This window comes from Anas platyrhynchos, chromosome 9 (genome assembly GCF_047663525.1).
Source record: "Anas platyrhynchos isolate ZD024472 breed Pekin duck chromosome 9, IASCAAS_PekinDuck_T2T, whole genome shotgun sequence".
Taxonomy (NCBI): Eukaryota; Metazoa; Chordata; class Aves; order Anseriformes; family Anatidae; genus Anas; species Anas platyrhynchos.
The window spans coordinates 16236893-16252817 of NC_092595.1; the positions used below are offsets into that span (position 1 = coordinate 16236893).

Genomic DNA, 15925 nt, shown 5'->3' on the forward strand with positions numbered 1-15925 from the left:
TTGCATCAGATGTCCTGCAACTGAGCTATTGCACAAGCGCACATGTAGCAGTGAAATGGCTATGGACATGATACAGAACAAGATGGCAAACTTACCTAATCCCTACCTTTGGAAAGCAAAGAACATCTAAAACGTAAGGATAACTGCAGGAGTGAGTGCTCTTTTGTTTCATGCCTCCTCAAGTTTCTGACTAGTTACTACAGTTCAAGCATAAACAACTGCTGATACCTGATCATTTTTCCAGATGCACTGAAAGCCCATGTCCTCTTGGCTTACTGCACATGTGCCTCCTCTTCAAGTCAGATAAATCAAGCTGCTCTCTGAAGTTGCACCGTGAGTAATGTTCAAGACAGTCCAGAACTGAATTCTTTTCTCTAGAAAGAAAAGCAGTAAGAAAACTCAGAATCCTATTGAACAAAAACGCATTGAAATAAATGTTCCTAATACCCATCCAAAACATCCTATTAGCATATCCTGATGTTATGTGGTACATTTAAATGCAGCAGAAAACATCCAAAATAAAGGACACCCTTTCAAAAAGAAGGGTGGAACCTAGGAGTAGAAAGACACCTCATAACATTTAGCACTTCCTTTCTCAGCACAGGCATACGCTTTATAATCCTTTTATAGTACAATTTCGTTTTAAATTAAGCAAGCAGCTCCCATAAAAGAGCTCACAGATTTCCATATTAAATACATATATATTTATATATCATTCTGGATTGGATTAGATTTTAAAATAACACTTCCAGAGAATCTATTAATGATTTTTTCCACTTAATTTTATGCTAACACTCCAAGTTATTTCCCTAATTTTAAGCAAATTTTAGGAAAAGCTTAAGCTATTACAATCTTCCAGCATAGATTACAACTCCCCATACCGTTATTTCTCTTGGTGTCACAAACACGCAGGCAAAGAGACAACAGATTTTGAGAATTCCAGGCCTGAGCCTACTGTATATTCTTCGCATCCCATGGAAGTCTAAAAGATTGCAAGACTTAGTGTGGTTCTTCATATAATTAGAAATATAATCAACACCTTGAACTACAGAACTGGCTGGTACCAGCCTGTAATGTGAGAAGTGAAGTACGTAGTCTTAAAAAGAGATTAGCTCTACCTGCAGACATTGTTTTCCTTAGATCCTTAATCACCACAGACACATCAACATTACTGCAACACTTAAAGAGGAATTCAGTAATGCTAGCACAACTAATTCTTTATATTCACTGCTTTTGTGGCAAATTAAGCAGCAAAGGCAATTCCACACTCCCAACAAGAAAGCTTGTGAACTCAAGGTTAAGCTACATTCAGAGCCTATTATTTGGTCTCCTGAAGGGAGGATGACGACAACAGCAATATACACGCACAACAGTCCCAACCTGCAATCACTGTTGACCTGTACCAGCCCTGTTTTAATCATTTATTAGCACAGTAATTCCCACCATCCTGGAGGCAATGCACCAACACTGGCCCTAGGAGACGCACGGCTGCAGTGAATCTGTTCAGCCTCCCCATCCCTCCAGCAGCAGCAGCAGGTGACTCTCCCCGTGCCCCGAAGCCATGCTACAGCTCTGCTTTCACACCGTGTTATCTGAGGCGATGCTCCTGGAGGACTTCTCCCACTTCGCTCAGCAGTTTGTAAAGAAAAAGAAAACCTCCAAATCAGCAAAGCTTTGCTGTACCTTCTCAAGTGGTCATTGGCACAAGCGGTGTTCTTGTAGGGGCTGGTGCCCACACAGAAGCATCGCCTGGCACCAGGACCACATCACACAGACATGTCCTGAGAGCAAGGTGGGGACAACAGGAGCAAGAGCACCAAAGACACAGCATCCAAGTTTAAAACCATAGGTTTAAAGACAGGAATCATGGACCTATATACACCTGTGTGTACACACTCCAAAATATATTTTCTTGCTTAAGAAAAAAACACTTAAGTAGATGCTACAGATGAAACAATAACGCGTAATTGAGAATCAGAAACATACCAAATCGGGAAAGATTGCATTTGATTACAGTACTGCTAAAACAGCACATTAAATTGGAGAGATGTTCTTAAAAAAACACCAGCCTGAAGCTGGAAGAATGCCGCTGGAATATATTATTGAATTTCACGTGAAAATTACAGCTTTCTAGTATTATAAAACATCATTTTGTAACTGCTAGCAAAGGTAGGAATTGTCAGTACCCTAGCGGAGACGAGATTTTTGGGGCCTGAGGACTTTTACCACCAGATGAGTTTTGTTCTTCCTGAACTTGTATTTACTACAGCTTTAGCACAGTGCCTGCCAGGTTTAACTTGAGAGATTTTATGCACCTGTAAGCCAATACACAAAACAAGGCAGTATCACAGACTTGAACTCCTAACAATGCATAAATGCACTTACGCCCTTGGTAAAAATTGTTATTTTTGTTGTAGAACAAATACAAACCCAATTATATGTCATACAGACAATCATACACACTGGAAACAAATTACAAAACACACCTGGTGGTTAGATTTTTCCACTTTAGGATAACCATCACAGACCCAAATATTTCTTTCAATCTGGTATTTCTCATCCTAACAGATAATCAGAATTCTGAGTATTCAGTTCAAACACCATCCCTCACAGATGTATTTTGTTTATGGAACTGAACAAGCAAAACATTATTTGCTTGTTCAGTTCCATAAACATTGAAGTTCTCCTGCTCATGGTGAAAGCCGAGCTGTGACTGTTAGCATTGTTCTCATCAGAGCTAGGATCTCGTTTCCCGTGTCCAGTTTAAGATCTGTTCAAAATGCTGCCCACCACCTTACCGTGGCTTTGCACTCTCACGACCATATCCAGTTCAAAATAAAGTATTTCATGCAAAATACATACTTACAGAGAAGACTGCACAAACAGCATGAAAATAGCAACTGGGGCCAATTTCTTCAGAGACTCAACTTTGTCCCCAGCCTGGCTACTCTCCCTGGGTTGATATTGTGATATTGTTCTTGTACAACACCCAGGCCTTGAAGCCTTGGGAAGTTCCTGTCCCAACTCAGCGAGGTGGGAGGGTTTGTTGTTTTAACTGCTGGCTGATAACAGCTTATCAGTAAGTTTTCAAAAGGTTAAACAACACATTTGCATGGGGGGAAAAAAAAAAAAGAAAAAAAAAGAAAAAAAACAGAAAGCACAAGGAAAATGTAGAATTCATGTTCTCCCTCCTGCTGCTGGGTCCCTCCAGCAGGAGCCAAGCACTGATACACCACGACCTGCAGTGCCATCCAGCAAAGAGATGAACCAAACTCCTGTTCAGAGAAACCATAACTGCAAATACCTCTGGAAGCCAGTGGGAAAGAAACAAAAACGCTTTCTTTCAAAGCAGGAGCTAGCTTTGCCTGCTACATTCACACCGTCTGCCTCACAGGGTGGAAAAAACTAACCCAAAATCTTTAAGTTTAGTCTTTGAATACAGGGCAATTTTATCCCTGTTGCCAAATTTATCATAGTGCTACGACAACTCACTGGGAAACAGAAACAAAATTAAGTCCTCAATTAAGGCCTGCTATGATCTTTGATTTCTATCCCAAGCAAGCTACTGAACTGCAAAGCGCGGATGCAACTTTAAACTAGGGAAGAAAAATAAATCAAGTTACAGACTTATTACTAATTCATCCTGGCTGAAGCCACATACCAGCAGCTGCTGCCTCTCTCAATTAACAGCAAATATTGAGCAGTATTGTCATTTAATGGTGTTGACTGCCTGCTGCCCTGTCCGCTGTCACATTTTGAAAGCATTCTGGCACAATTTAAATTAACAACATTAATAAACAAAGCTTAGTTTAGCCCCTGATGTATCAGCAGAGTTCACAGCAGGGAAGTACTTCACTCACTCCATACATTCACTAGGTGGCTGGCAATAGGTAAATCCCCAAAGATGGCAAGTGCCCCCAAAACAGTACTCGTAACTCAGCAGCCCACAGGGCTTACATAGAGGTCTGAGCACAAGCTCAAAAAGAGACAGGAGTACACGCAGGAGAGCAGCTCTCTTCAAAAACAAACACCAAAAAGGTGAAACAAAAGGTCTTGGGAAAACACAAGGAGGGTGCACATTCAGCCACTGCTGCTGAAGATTTGTCAAGAAAAAAAAAAACAGATGGGGAAATCAGCCCTGCGCCGTGATTTCTCGTGACCCCTTCTATGCACAGGGAAGTCCAATGCGCCCACAGCTGCACTTCCCCTTCCTACCCTCCTGTGCCCACAGCCACACAGCCTCTCGCACCCGCTAGCTTTAAAGCAAGTAATTATACAAACAATGCAATCAGAGCAAGCAACTGGAAACGATGCACTTCTCCCACGATGCCTCCGCAGGGACTTCAGTGGCCTACTTGCTCCGTGGGGTCAAGTCTGCTGGAAGCCACTTAGGTACAAGCGGATACACATACTTTGCATTTCGTTTACAAGATGTGTTCCCAGCAAATCAGCAGGCAGTGGCACCTCGGAGGCTCTTCCACGAGCTGATTGCCAACTGGGCCAAGGCCAACGTGTGACCTGAGGAGGTGAGGAGATGCTGAGCCAGCCAAATTGGACTGCAAGGTGCATGCTGGCAACGTAGATCCTATGTGAAAAGAACAAGCAGCTTCTGTACAGCCCTCATTACCGTAAAAACTAGAATAACACCATTCAAATCAATATTTATATTGGAAAAATCACTTATTTTGGAGGTAGCGATCCTTTGTACTAGCCTTTCTGCACAGGCAGCTGCATTGTAAGCACGGGAACTCCCCGGAGAGGTGCTCTGAGAGACCTGTCAAATGTACAAGAGAACAGCTTTGCAAACAGGCAGGTAAAAGCAGGCTTGGGATCCATCGAGCACTTTGAGCCTCTGCGAGCGCACTCTTCATCGTTTTGCTCGGTCGGCTGGAAGTCCCCTCATTTCCTCAGGTCTCACATCCGTACCCAGTGCACCTCTAACATCCAGCCCAGTTTGTTAGGAGGTCTCATTCCCTCCAGATTCCTCCGCCACCTTTGTGCTGATGGTGTCTGAGGTCTCCAGATATATTAAGGGACGTGACTAATACCTGCCATCCGTACATTGTTACCTTCTCCCTCTCCTCTCCTGGAGGAAGAGTCATCAGTGAAGTGCTTGTTCTACTCTATCTATTTTAAGAGCGTGGGTTTTTAGCATCCATGCAGTACCGTTTCAAGCTAAAAAAGGTAAATCCGAGAAGTAGACTACGCTTCTGCAGGGAAGACTGAACACTTGTGACATCTCTTCTGCAGGAGTTTTCTTCCCTTCTAGTGTGCCCAAGAAGCAGAGAACCACTGCCCAGATTTGTCCCCAGGCTCCATGCTGCAGATATGATCAGCCTGCAGTTGTGATCCAAGACTCTGAAGGTACCTGACTGCTCCCTACAAAACCAAGCCAGTCAACACAACTTGCCGTGTCAGCCGATAATATGCTGCACCACTGCGTGTCCTGGTCGGAGGAGTAAGGAGCTCCTACACAATTACACCACCTCACTGTAATTAGACTGCTAAAAGCACATAAAGGTACAAATAACTGAGGCCAGATCTCTGCTCATCAGAGTGGGATGAAAGCTTCCAACTCAAAGGAGTATTAAGTATTACTTAACCTGATGGCTTCTCACCATTTAAGGGAAAAAATGGAAAAGGAAAGATGGGCTGTAAGGGAGAGAGGCTGGTGAAAGGTAACTGTATTTCTTGCAGGAGCTGTGTCAAAGTATGAAAAAAAAAAAAAAAAAAAAAAAGACATTGCACCATAGGAGGTTGAAAGGCTCAAATCTCTGGACCCCAAAATGTTTATTGTGCAAAGCAGCCGATTCATAGTAAGCATGGTTCTGCTGCTGCTGAACTACATACGCCTTCTTTGATTTCTACGTGACACAAAGTGAAAACCTAAGCATAAAAATAAAATAGGAGAAAAAGAGCAGAGAGATCTTTGTACCTGGCACAACACAGCAGCACAACGGCTAGCAACATACACAGAGCTCTAAAGCCAGTTCCTCGATTTCACAGCTTGGACAGTTCGGCACAGTGCTAGGGATAACAGCCCCGAGAACACGGCTGTTGCACCGCACCTTACCTAACAGAAAGCGCTGCTCAGCCCCAGTTAAGGGCACCATGTCACCTGCTAAGAACACAGCGAAACTCTGGAAGCAGAGAATGAAGATGCATGCAGAAATACTGAAGAAACTGAATGCACAGAGGCCAGTGAGCAGAAAAGGGACCCCACAGGAACTATTCCTCTAGCAGTACTTCTCCTAAAAGAAGGAATGATCTTCTCCCTGTGCGATTTGCCTTGCAAATAAAATCCACCAATAAGGATCACCCTTTCCCCATCATTTCCTTGAGTCACTCCCATCCCGCTAAGGAATAGGCTCAGACAGGTTAAATGAACTCGTGAGGGGAGAAGAGTTACTGATTACTGTTTCTTAATTACTAAAAAGGCGCATCCTAAAAATGACATGAACGCATTCCCTAACAACTAGAGATCTCTACCTCCACTTTTCTTCCTTTTTTTGGTTTCACTTCCCCCAGACTATTACCTGATCATCTGCTTCTTTCGCATCTATTGTCAAAGAGCAGCCCAATACCCTACCCTATTTATACCTTTTACACCTCAAACTTAGTTCTTTTTCCTGTTTTTACATCCACTTGCCAGAATTCATACAACTGCCTCTCTCTCCTCTGCCATCACCATAGGTATACCCAGTCATCCTCCCAGTCTCCAACCCTAAAGAGAAATCCCAGCTTCACTGAACCCCAAGGCTCAGCCAGCCCCAGCATTCACCCCAGCAGTGTGACTGTATTTTATTACAATTATTTCTGTTCCCCCAAACGGGAGAGCATCAGAAGAAGAGCAGGAAAGCCATGTCCTTGGCTTTCCTAACCCCTCCTACAGCTGAACACAGAGGCAGGCTATGAAGTAACAAGCTACAAATGCTGCTGAGCATAGTTAAAGCTGCCCAGCCTTTGGAAATCCTCCACACAAGGCAGGTCATTAAGGAGTACAGGTCTGCCCTTTTAAAAGTAGTAACGTTTTTTGAAGCACATACACTGGTATTTTCATATTTTGTACTCTCCTCAAGGTTGGGAGTATATTTTAGCGTGACCACGAGCTTCCGAAGTAGGTTCAACATGTAGTTTCCTTCTCTCCTGAGGTAGTGGGAAAAAAATGAAGAAACAGAAACCCACAGCAAAACCACAATTAACCTACAAAGACAAAATTAAGTGTTGCAAGCACACCCACATCTGAAGTCTCTTTTTCTCTGCAATTAGCTGCTGGCAACAAACTCACAAGCCAAGACAGCATCCCTGGCTCTTCCACACCCACCTTACACAGGGGCATACCACTGACAACACACAAGGACCCCCAGTTACGCTGCTGGCCACTCTGAATTTTCGGCTTCCCAAAAGCTGATGTTGTGCTTCTTCCTACTGAACGGCAATCTCTGCAGGCCTCTGGAGAAAGAGGCCAAGTACTGAATAAGATACAGATAACAACCAAACCGTGGCTGTGCCACACTGCTCAAGTGGCAGAAAACATTAAAAGATTTATATTGACAGATTATGATACAGTTCTATTGTAATAGCAATCTCCTGTGAGACAATCAGGCTATCTTCTCATGAGAAACTTTTAATATCCAGATAAATGGCATTCAGCATATTAAACAGTCACCCTATATCTTATCAGCCACCAGTTAAGGATGGTGCCCTCGTGCAGAAGCTGCAGAAGAGAACATATTCCAAGGAAGCAGCTCATCGACCGACTCACAACTCTCCTCTGGGAGGCTTGGCCTCAGCCGTACCCTGTGACGTGCAAGCACAGGGAAGATCCTTCCTCACCGGGATGAAGGTGACCGGGGTTACTCACCCATCAGGACTCAGAAGAAATCAAATGCACTAATTAGCTTGAGCTAGGGAAACCCGTAGCTATGCAACGCCTTCTTGCAGCGCTTCTTGGGTAATCAATAAAGCTAACAGCCACCACCAGGGCTGTATTTTACATCTTATTTCTCACCAAAGAGCCCAAAGGAAGTCTCCCTATGTCTCCAGCTGACAATAGCAGCAATAGCTCCATTCTTCCAGGACAGAACAGGCTGTAAATATTGGCTGAAAACACTTATTCCCGCTGGGGACTGGTAACTGTCTTTAATTGTTGGCAGCAGTTGGGGCTGGGGGAGTCTCTCTTGTGCCAAGCAGCAAACAAAACAAATGAAAAAGGACTGTGCCTTGCACATACTGCATTACCTGAACCTAGGTCACACTGAAGGGGCCATCTTGTAACACCCATGGGATTCCTGTGCTTGCTTTTCAGCTGAAGAAAATGGGTTGAACAAGAAAAACATATTTTAAAACAACTCTGTGCAACTCCTGAAGGTAATTAAAAGGAAAATGGCTGAAAAGGCGCTCTGTCCTTTGTGCTTCAGACTGCAGACCTGAACGCAGACAGTGATGCCCGTTAGCATTTCTCTTTCAGTTTTACATCGATTGAGTTCACTCCAGACATACAATCCTGGCATGTTACGAAGGTATTTCTGACTAAGCATAGGTAATAAAATGCACACCATGAACAGGAAATACATTTGCAGAACATTGTTTAACATCAGCCACATCAATATGGTCTGTCAAACATTTTTCCCCATTCCTTCAAGCAGATAACGTTCAGGAGTTTCTTTAGCTTTTCATAAGAAATTCTTCACATCAGCTGATCAATATAAAGCAATTAGTGGGAAAAAAAATAGTTTGTTCTATTATGAGACATCTGTTTTACTCCTGCCAGATAACTGTGGAAGCTGAGTTACAAACCCAAAGGTCAAAGCTAATAAAGTAGGAAAGGGAGCACGCAAAAAGGAGGAGATTTCCAGATGGGCAATGAATATGAAATAATCCTTGAGAAACTGTCCTGTTTGTTCTCTGAAGAACTGCTACTCATTGTACAGGAAGATGACGAGCTCAGTTTGTGACCCAGTGAACTTTAAGGCTGAAGAGAAGGAGAGCAATAGCAGGTGGCCTTTGATACCAAGGTCTCTGCTCTTGCAGCTTCAGTATCTACTCCATTGCTCCAGGCAATCACTTGCTCTCATGTGATTCCCAGAAAGACCAAATTCTACTTCAGAGGTTAACACAGCTCAGTTAATGTTTCCAAGATGTTGTTTTTGAGATGAAACATGAAGCAATCAGAATGATGTGGCTTTTTTTTTTTTTTGTGCCAAGTGCCCAAGGTAACAAAGGTAATCAAGATAAAGGCAGAAAACGTGACAGTAGGTACCTAATACAGGTATGATTTGCTAGGTTGGCTTTTGTGAATATCATCATCTGAGATTACATAAAGGACAATTTTCGTTAGATGATTAGAAGAGCCAGCTGAGAACACTTAATGCTCACTTCTGCCTCCCCTTTGGGCTTGCCTTGTATCTTCTTCTGCGTAAGCAATGGGTTGATCAAACTTCTTCCTGTCCACACCCATCATTGGGAGGCAGTACAGAAATCGTCTCTGAATAGCTCAGAAGCCAATTAATCGTACAGGTAACGAATCTCAGCTGCACAGGACCATACGTATTTTGAGAACCACAAAAACTAACCCCAATGCCAAAAATTGTCCCTTTTTGCAAGGATTCTGACGCACCAGCAGTCTGCATGGGTAAGAGACAAGTGTTAGCCACGAAAGGATTTAGTAATTTTCCAAATTCACAACTTCCAAGTATCAGCCTCTCTGCTGATAGGAGAATAAAGATGCACCACAATGAGAAATTATTCCTGCAGAAGAATCCTCAGCACGATGCTGAGTTTCTTGTAAGGAACAGTATAGTGGAATATCTTTTTCTTTAGTCAACAGCCCCACTTCTTCAAACAGGCAGCTTAGGCTAGAAGGCTAAGAAGCAAAACAGTCCCTGCTCATGGCTATGGAGCAAACAGCCCCACCACATGCAGTCACCTATGGGACTGTTCTGACCAGTTCCTGGCCTTCTACATTACACCCTTCCATTCCTTCCAGTGCTCTTGGAACATCCGCACTTCAAAGAGAGACTAGAAATTCTGCTTACAGAGTACCTCCTGGGTGTTGCAGTGAGAAGCTTGAAGAAACCTCGCACACAAACACGCCCAGCTTCCGAGCTCCTGCTCCTTGAATAAGCTGCTCAGAAATTTGACTTCTATTGCAGCATCATCATACAATCAAATGTCCTTCTCCTGCCATGTCTTGGGATATAATGCCTTAGGGAAACGAGGTGAGAAAGGTACATTGAAAAGTACTTGATGTCACTTCTAGAGTTTCTAAGCTGCTGTGCCTTTTCTGCTGCCAACATCAGAGAAACAATGCCACCGGCTTGCAGTAGGTCTCCTGTACAGCCCGTGTAGAGTGACACGGTGGTACTGGTTTGGAGAGAAATGACTCTGAATGGCTCAAGTGTCAGGCTTGATAACAGAGAGGAATCCTTTTCTGACAGACATGCAGCTCAGAAGAACATGTATTGCTTTGACCTACCCTCCTTACTGCAAATTCATATACAGTTTGCCTTTTTTTTTTTAAAAAAAAAAAAAAAAAAAAAAAGGGCCAGAAAGAGTGAAAATAATTCCTAATCCACTTATGTGCTTTGGCATCACTAGCCTAATTTCTGTTTCCACTGGTAACTACTACTTACACTCCTTGCAGTTCTGCCTTCTGGTACGTGTGTGCTTTTCCCTCTAACTAGAGAGAGTGAGAGCTGACACTTCTCTCACCCCTTTTCCCCCTCCTGTTGAAACCTTATTTCCACTGCTCTAATAGTTCTTGACTTAACTGGGACAAGGAAAATTATTCTGGGCTCCTCTGTCCTAGCAGTAAGGCTATTCCATATTAACTATCCAGAGCACTGAAAAGTCATACTGAAGCCCCAGGCAACCACTCTAGCACTCCCTCAAATTCATGGTTTATTATAATTGTCCATTTTTACTGGATATGTCTATAGCCACTGCATACTGCTACATATATATACACTTTCTTTTTGCACAGAAACACTTCTGTAAACAAAATTTAGAAAATTCCGTTCGCTGCTATGCATAGAACTTCATTTGACAGCATTCTTCACGAGTCATCCCAATAAGATGAATTTCTATGCAACACTAAAACCAGAGCTATTTCATAAGCAACATGTTGTTTTTTTTTCATCTGTTTAAGCAATATATAATACTTCAGAAATCTTAGCAATTTGTACATACCTAAAAACATAGAATCATACCTGTTGGTTTTGGCATACAATGGAAGGATCAGACTTCCAAAAGCTGCTGACGCTGCTGCTTCCTCAGCCTCTATTTTAATCTAGGCTAGACTTCCAACATTCCCCAACAAGGAGTGGAGGGGGCAGAATTTTTAAGTAGCCTCAAACTCCGACCTTAACTTCGCATCATCCAACGTCCACCATCAATACCGCTGTGCCAACACATTTTTCTTCTTCTGGGGGATGCAAAGTGTTTCTGTACAATCCTATTTTTCACAGCAATGAAAAAGAAAATTTGGTTTGCCTCATCTATAGCAGTTTGCAAACTACAGCACGTGTACCATCAAAGATACAAGCTCTTTTCAGAGCAAAATAAAATGAAAACCTGTAGCAGCATACATCACAACTCCACTACTGAGCTTTGTCATTTCTGGTGCTGAAATAGCAAGGTGAAGCTCTCTTTGGTATACTGTGACAAAGGAAATCACCTGCGGTTTTCAGATAGCACTTCCCATGAACTGTCAGTCATTCCAGCTGCAAGAAACAGCATAACAGGTAAATCACTGTTACTTTCTGTAAGAAAAACAGCATCCAGAAAAGCCTTTCTTTTGAGTTGCATTAGCTAAGTTTTCTAACTTCTCCATCAGGCAAAACCTGGCTGGCTTCAACTTCCTAGAGTCCGTACCCAAAACAATCCACCACGATTTGGGTTCACCACTATGTTACACTGTCCAGGTTGTAGTGTACTGTACAATGCTTCCCCAGGACAAGCTCATTTTGCAGTCTGCACTTTGCCCATCCTGACACTGGAAACAGAGAGCTGGCTGAAGGCTGCTATCAGTACAGGGTAAAGCAAATAAAGATACCAGTAAAATCACTTTTTGGATAAGTCAGCCAGTGCAAACACAGCTGTCTAGGAAATATAGAGAAGCAGGAATGTACCAAAGCATAACTAGGTAGGAGTTTTGTTAGACCTGAAACCAAACAGAGAATACAACATCCTCTGCTACTGCTGCAATGTTCTGCCAAGCAAACATTAAGCTATCCCCTTCCTAATTGCCACCTCAGTTAAAACACAACCAGTTCACAAGCACACCGCTCAGTTCTCCAGATGCAACACAGACTACAGAACAGCAGCACACAAACTACCAGTTTTTACACGGGAAACTGTGCATTCTCAGGTTTTCACCCCCCTCCCCTCAGAGGCCACAGCTAAAAGTGACAGTGGAAATGCACCTGCAGGGCTCCCAGCTCCCCCAGCAGCCGCAGAGGCACAGAGCACCTCTTCTATGCCTGCTGCTAGCAGGTACCTCAGTTTGCATGCAGATCACCATCATCAAGTAATGAACTAGTCCCCTGCACCACAAGCTGCCAAATTCATCATCTCCTCCACAAAGACACCTCTGGAAGAACAAATTCGCTGTCCTTGCTGCAATACAGAGCAGGTGGGAATAACTTAAACTCAGAGAAGGACCTGCAGCTGAAGCTCTCTCCAGCTTTCTTTGCCATTAGCAAACACACAATGAAACACATTGGTAGATCCACTGGAGCAGCAAGCAGTTTTGTTTTGTTTTTATTTATTTATTTTTTAATCTTACCAGTATTCTTTTTAATAGTTTATGCGAGAGCTCATCAGTCCTCACTGTCATGGAAAATTACATCTCTCTTGCAAAAAAAGGTACACAGCTGTAGTTGTACAGGTATATACACAGCATTAAGGTTTAAACTCTCTGGTTTATTGCAAACCTCTTTTGATCCATGTACGCGTATCACTGCCACAGCTCTGTCCAAATCCTGATTTCAGCCAGCTCTGCTTAGATCCAGGACAGCTGGTTTTCTGGGGGTGCAATCACACTCCAGGTGAAGCATATGCCAAAGCTTGCCATCAGGAGCACAGCACCCGTTTAGAGCCACTGGCTCAAAATGTCTGCAACAGGGCGCTTGAAAGACAGAACAAAAACTTGAAACCAAGAAATGTGCTGGTGGATGAAATAGCAGCTGAGATTGCCTGCACTTGTCTTCACAGGCTGTGACTTTAATTGCAGCGTAACACTGGAGAACATTAGTAACAATTTTAGAAAGCCCAGTATCGACTTCATTTATTTTGACAAAGCCTTTCTCTGCCCTCATCTTCACTGACTACACATGTCAGAGGAAGGTCAAAAGAGCTTAATTTTCTTTTACGCTGTACAAAAAGGCACGGAGAACAGCCAGTAAATTTAGCTCTTTTCATTTTCACTATGACTTAAGAACAGAAGGAATTGATTATCATCACACTGACTCCAGCATAACCTGGCTTCTTTTTATCAAGGTTGCTTAAATTAAAAGATAAAACCAGAGCTCCCTTTTGCCTGAGATTAAAAAGATGCATCAACTCAAAGACAGCATTTAGATTTCAAGGAAAAATAAATTGTGGTAACTCATCTGAGCTGAAGGCTTGAGTGCCTTTCCAGACACAGCTTATTTCTAAACTACCAATACTGCAATACTCACGCACCAGAGAATGGAGACAGAGCCAGGTGCTAAATAAACTAAGTACAAATTTATTGTGGACCTTATCAGTAACACTGAACTCCTCCTTTACTCAGTGGCACTGATCAAACATGTTAGTTTAATAGAAATGTAACTCTATTTCAAGAGGGCAAGTGCAAAGTGCTGGAGAAACAGTATTTTCTTATTTGGTAAGACAACATGCAGACAAATAATGTTACCTGGCAAATTTACAGTGAAATGAGTGCTGCACCTCTCCTAGTTCTATGTAGCTAATCGTGATCATAATGTAATCAAATATTTTTATTTACAGCCACTCAATATAAGTGTAAGAAAAATATACCTTAAAAAAGAACATTTATATTCAGGAAGCTAGAAAAAAAAACATGACAAGAATCCTAAGCAATACTTCCCCTCCAACACGATAAAAGTCGTTCACAGTTACTGCCTAAAATAAATGACGGATCAATGTGCTCTGCTTACCAAAACTGCTTTTCTTAATAGCGGATCTTCATAAAAGAAAGGTTATTTTCTTTTATTATATTTATTTATAATATATAATTATTAACTTCTCCTGGCACAGAGATATCCTACATCAGGGATTCCTAAAATGTTGTTTATGGAGAACTAATTAAAGGGAGTGGCTGTGTAAAACAGCTCTAAGAACAGCAAGTCTCAGCCTGGTATTAATGGTACAGCCCCTTCACCACTAAGTGAATGCCACCGGTTCCCAGCAGTAATATTTTACACATAGTTGACGCAAAACAAATTGTTCCCAACGCAGCAACTGGAACATCCCCCAAAGTCTACATATTTTTACCAACCAAGCTGGCAAATTCACGGCAGCAACATTGGCAGCAGCTGTAAATTCAACGTGGCGATGGGTCCGATGGATCTTCCTCTAGGAAACCTGGCGTTTGTGGCAGGCTGTTGCACTGCTGGTACCACAACTGAACTGTTACACTTCCAACGTGTAATAAGAAACCCTTAACATCTCCACAACCCTCTCTGGAGATGGCTGGAATAGCTCCCCTTAGAGAAGGGATGGCAATGCCCCAGAGGGTAGGTTTCTGCAATTTTCCTTCTTCACAGCTCCAGCCCCCAGCGGGCTGGGAGCTCCCCCAAACTGGAGTCAGCCAGCGAGCCCTGGAAGCAGTCCCTCTCCCACAAAAAGCAAGGATGGCACCTGATTCTCGCTGCACAGCACCTTCCAGTTTGTGGGTCTTGGCCCAAGGTTCAAACAGTCCATAGGAAATACTGGGGCATTTTCAATCCAAAAAGGCCATGAGTGATGACGTGAGGGTCAGAAAGACAAGGGAGATAAACCAACAGGGACCTCTATGACTATCCAAGGCCTCGCACCTTGGACAGAAGCCTTCTGCAGTCTCATCCCCATGAAAAATGGACACAAATCACAGCCTCAGCAGAACCCAGCAGTTATCCCTTACCTGGACACATGCACATGGGAGGACAGTCTTGTGGCACCTGCATGGGCCAGAGGGCAACGTGCCCTGTTCCCTCCCAACAGAGCTTCCTAGTGAGCACAAATACCCACGCGCCCTGCCCACACGCAGGCTGCAAGCCTCCTCTTCAAGGAGACAGCAAGGAATCACGACCACCCAGCCACCCTTTGGTCGTAGCAGCAGCTGGAGGGGCACAGCTCTCAGCTCTCCCATCCTGAAGCCCTGCCTGCAGCAGCCAGCTGTCCCTAGAGGCAGGCAGGAGCTGCTGACACCTCCTGCTCTAGTGGCAGCTCTGAACACAGCATGCTCTGGTGTCCCACGGGAGGCCCGCGAAGCGCTGCCTCTCGTGCCCTGTCCTGAAGGAGTGATGCGATCAGAGCACGCACCAGACCCAGCCTGCAGGCCATCTGGCAAACCACGATGCTGCCTCTGATCAAGCAGAGGCTTTGAGCCAAGAATCAGTACCAACTGTTTTACTGGAAACATCTCCAAATATTTTTCCAGCTACTGTGGAAAACATACGCTCCAACAAGGCCGGACCAGCAAGCAGGACCAATGAAGATTTCTCTCTACTGTGGCATGCTGCGAGAAGATCCGGTGCTGAGAAAAACCACTGGCGTTGTGACAACAGCTCAGAAATTACTCAGTCAACTGCAAACAAGAAGTAGGAGCAAGTACTCAAAGCAGACAGTATCAGAATGCCAGCACTACCTGATATTTACCTAATGACTCATACAGAGGAGGATCCATTCATTTAGGGGAACTGACCTAACAGTCAGAGAA

At 43.5% G+C, this 15925-nt stretch overlaps 1 protein-coding gene across 5 annotated transcripts in view; it reads right to left on the reverse strand.

The window, feature by feature from the left end:
- Window positions 1-15925, reverse strand: part of MAP3K13 (mitogen-activated protein kinase kinase kinase 13) — a 74391-nt gene that overhangs the window by 48023 nt on the left and 10443 nt on the right. For 4 of the 5 annotated variants that reach the window (XM_027463909.3, XM_072042729.1, XM_005019375.4 and 1 more), the window contains exon 4: window positions 229-374. The exons of the other annotated variant lie outside the window; for it this stretch is intronic. The gene's annotated coding sequence lies outside the window, so the exon portion shown is untranslated. The remainder of the gene's footprint in view (window positions 1-228; window positions 375-15925) is intronic. 5 annotated transcript variants of the gene reach the window in all.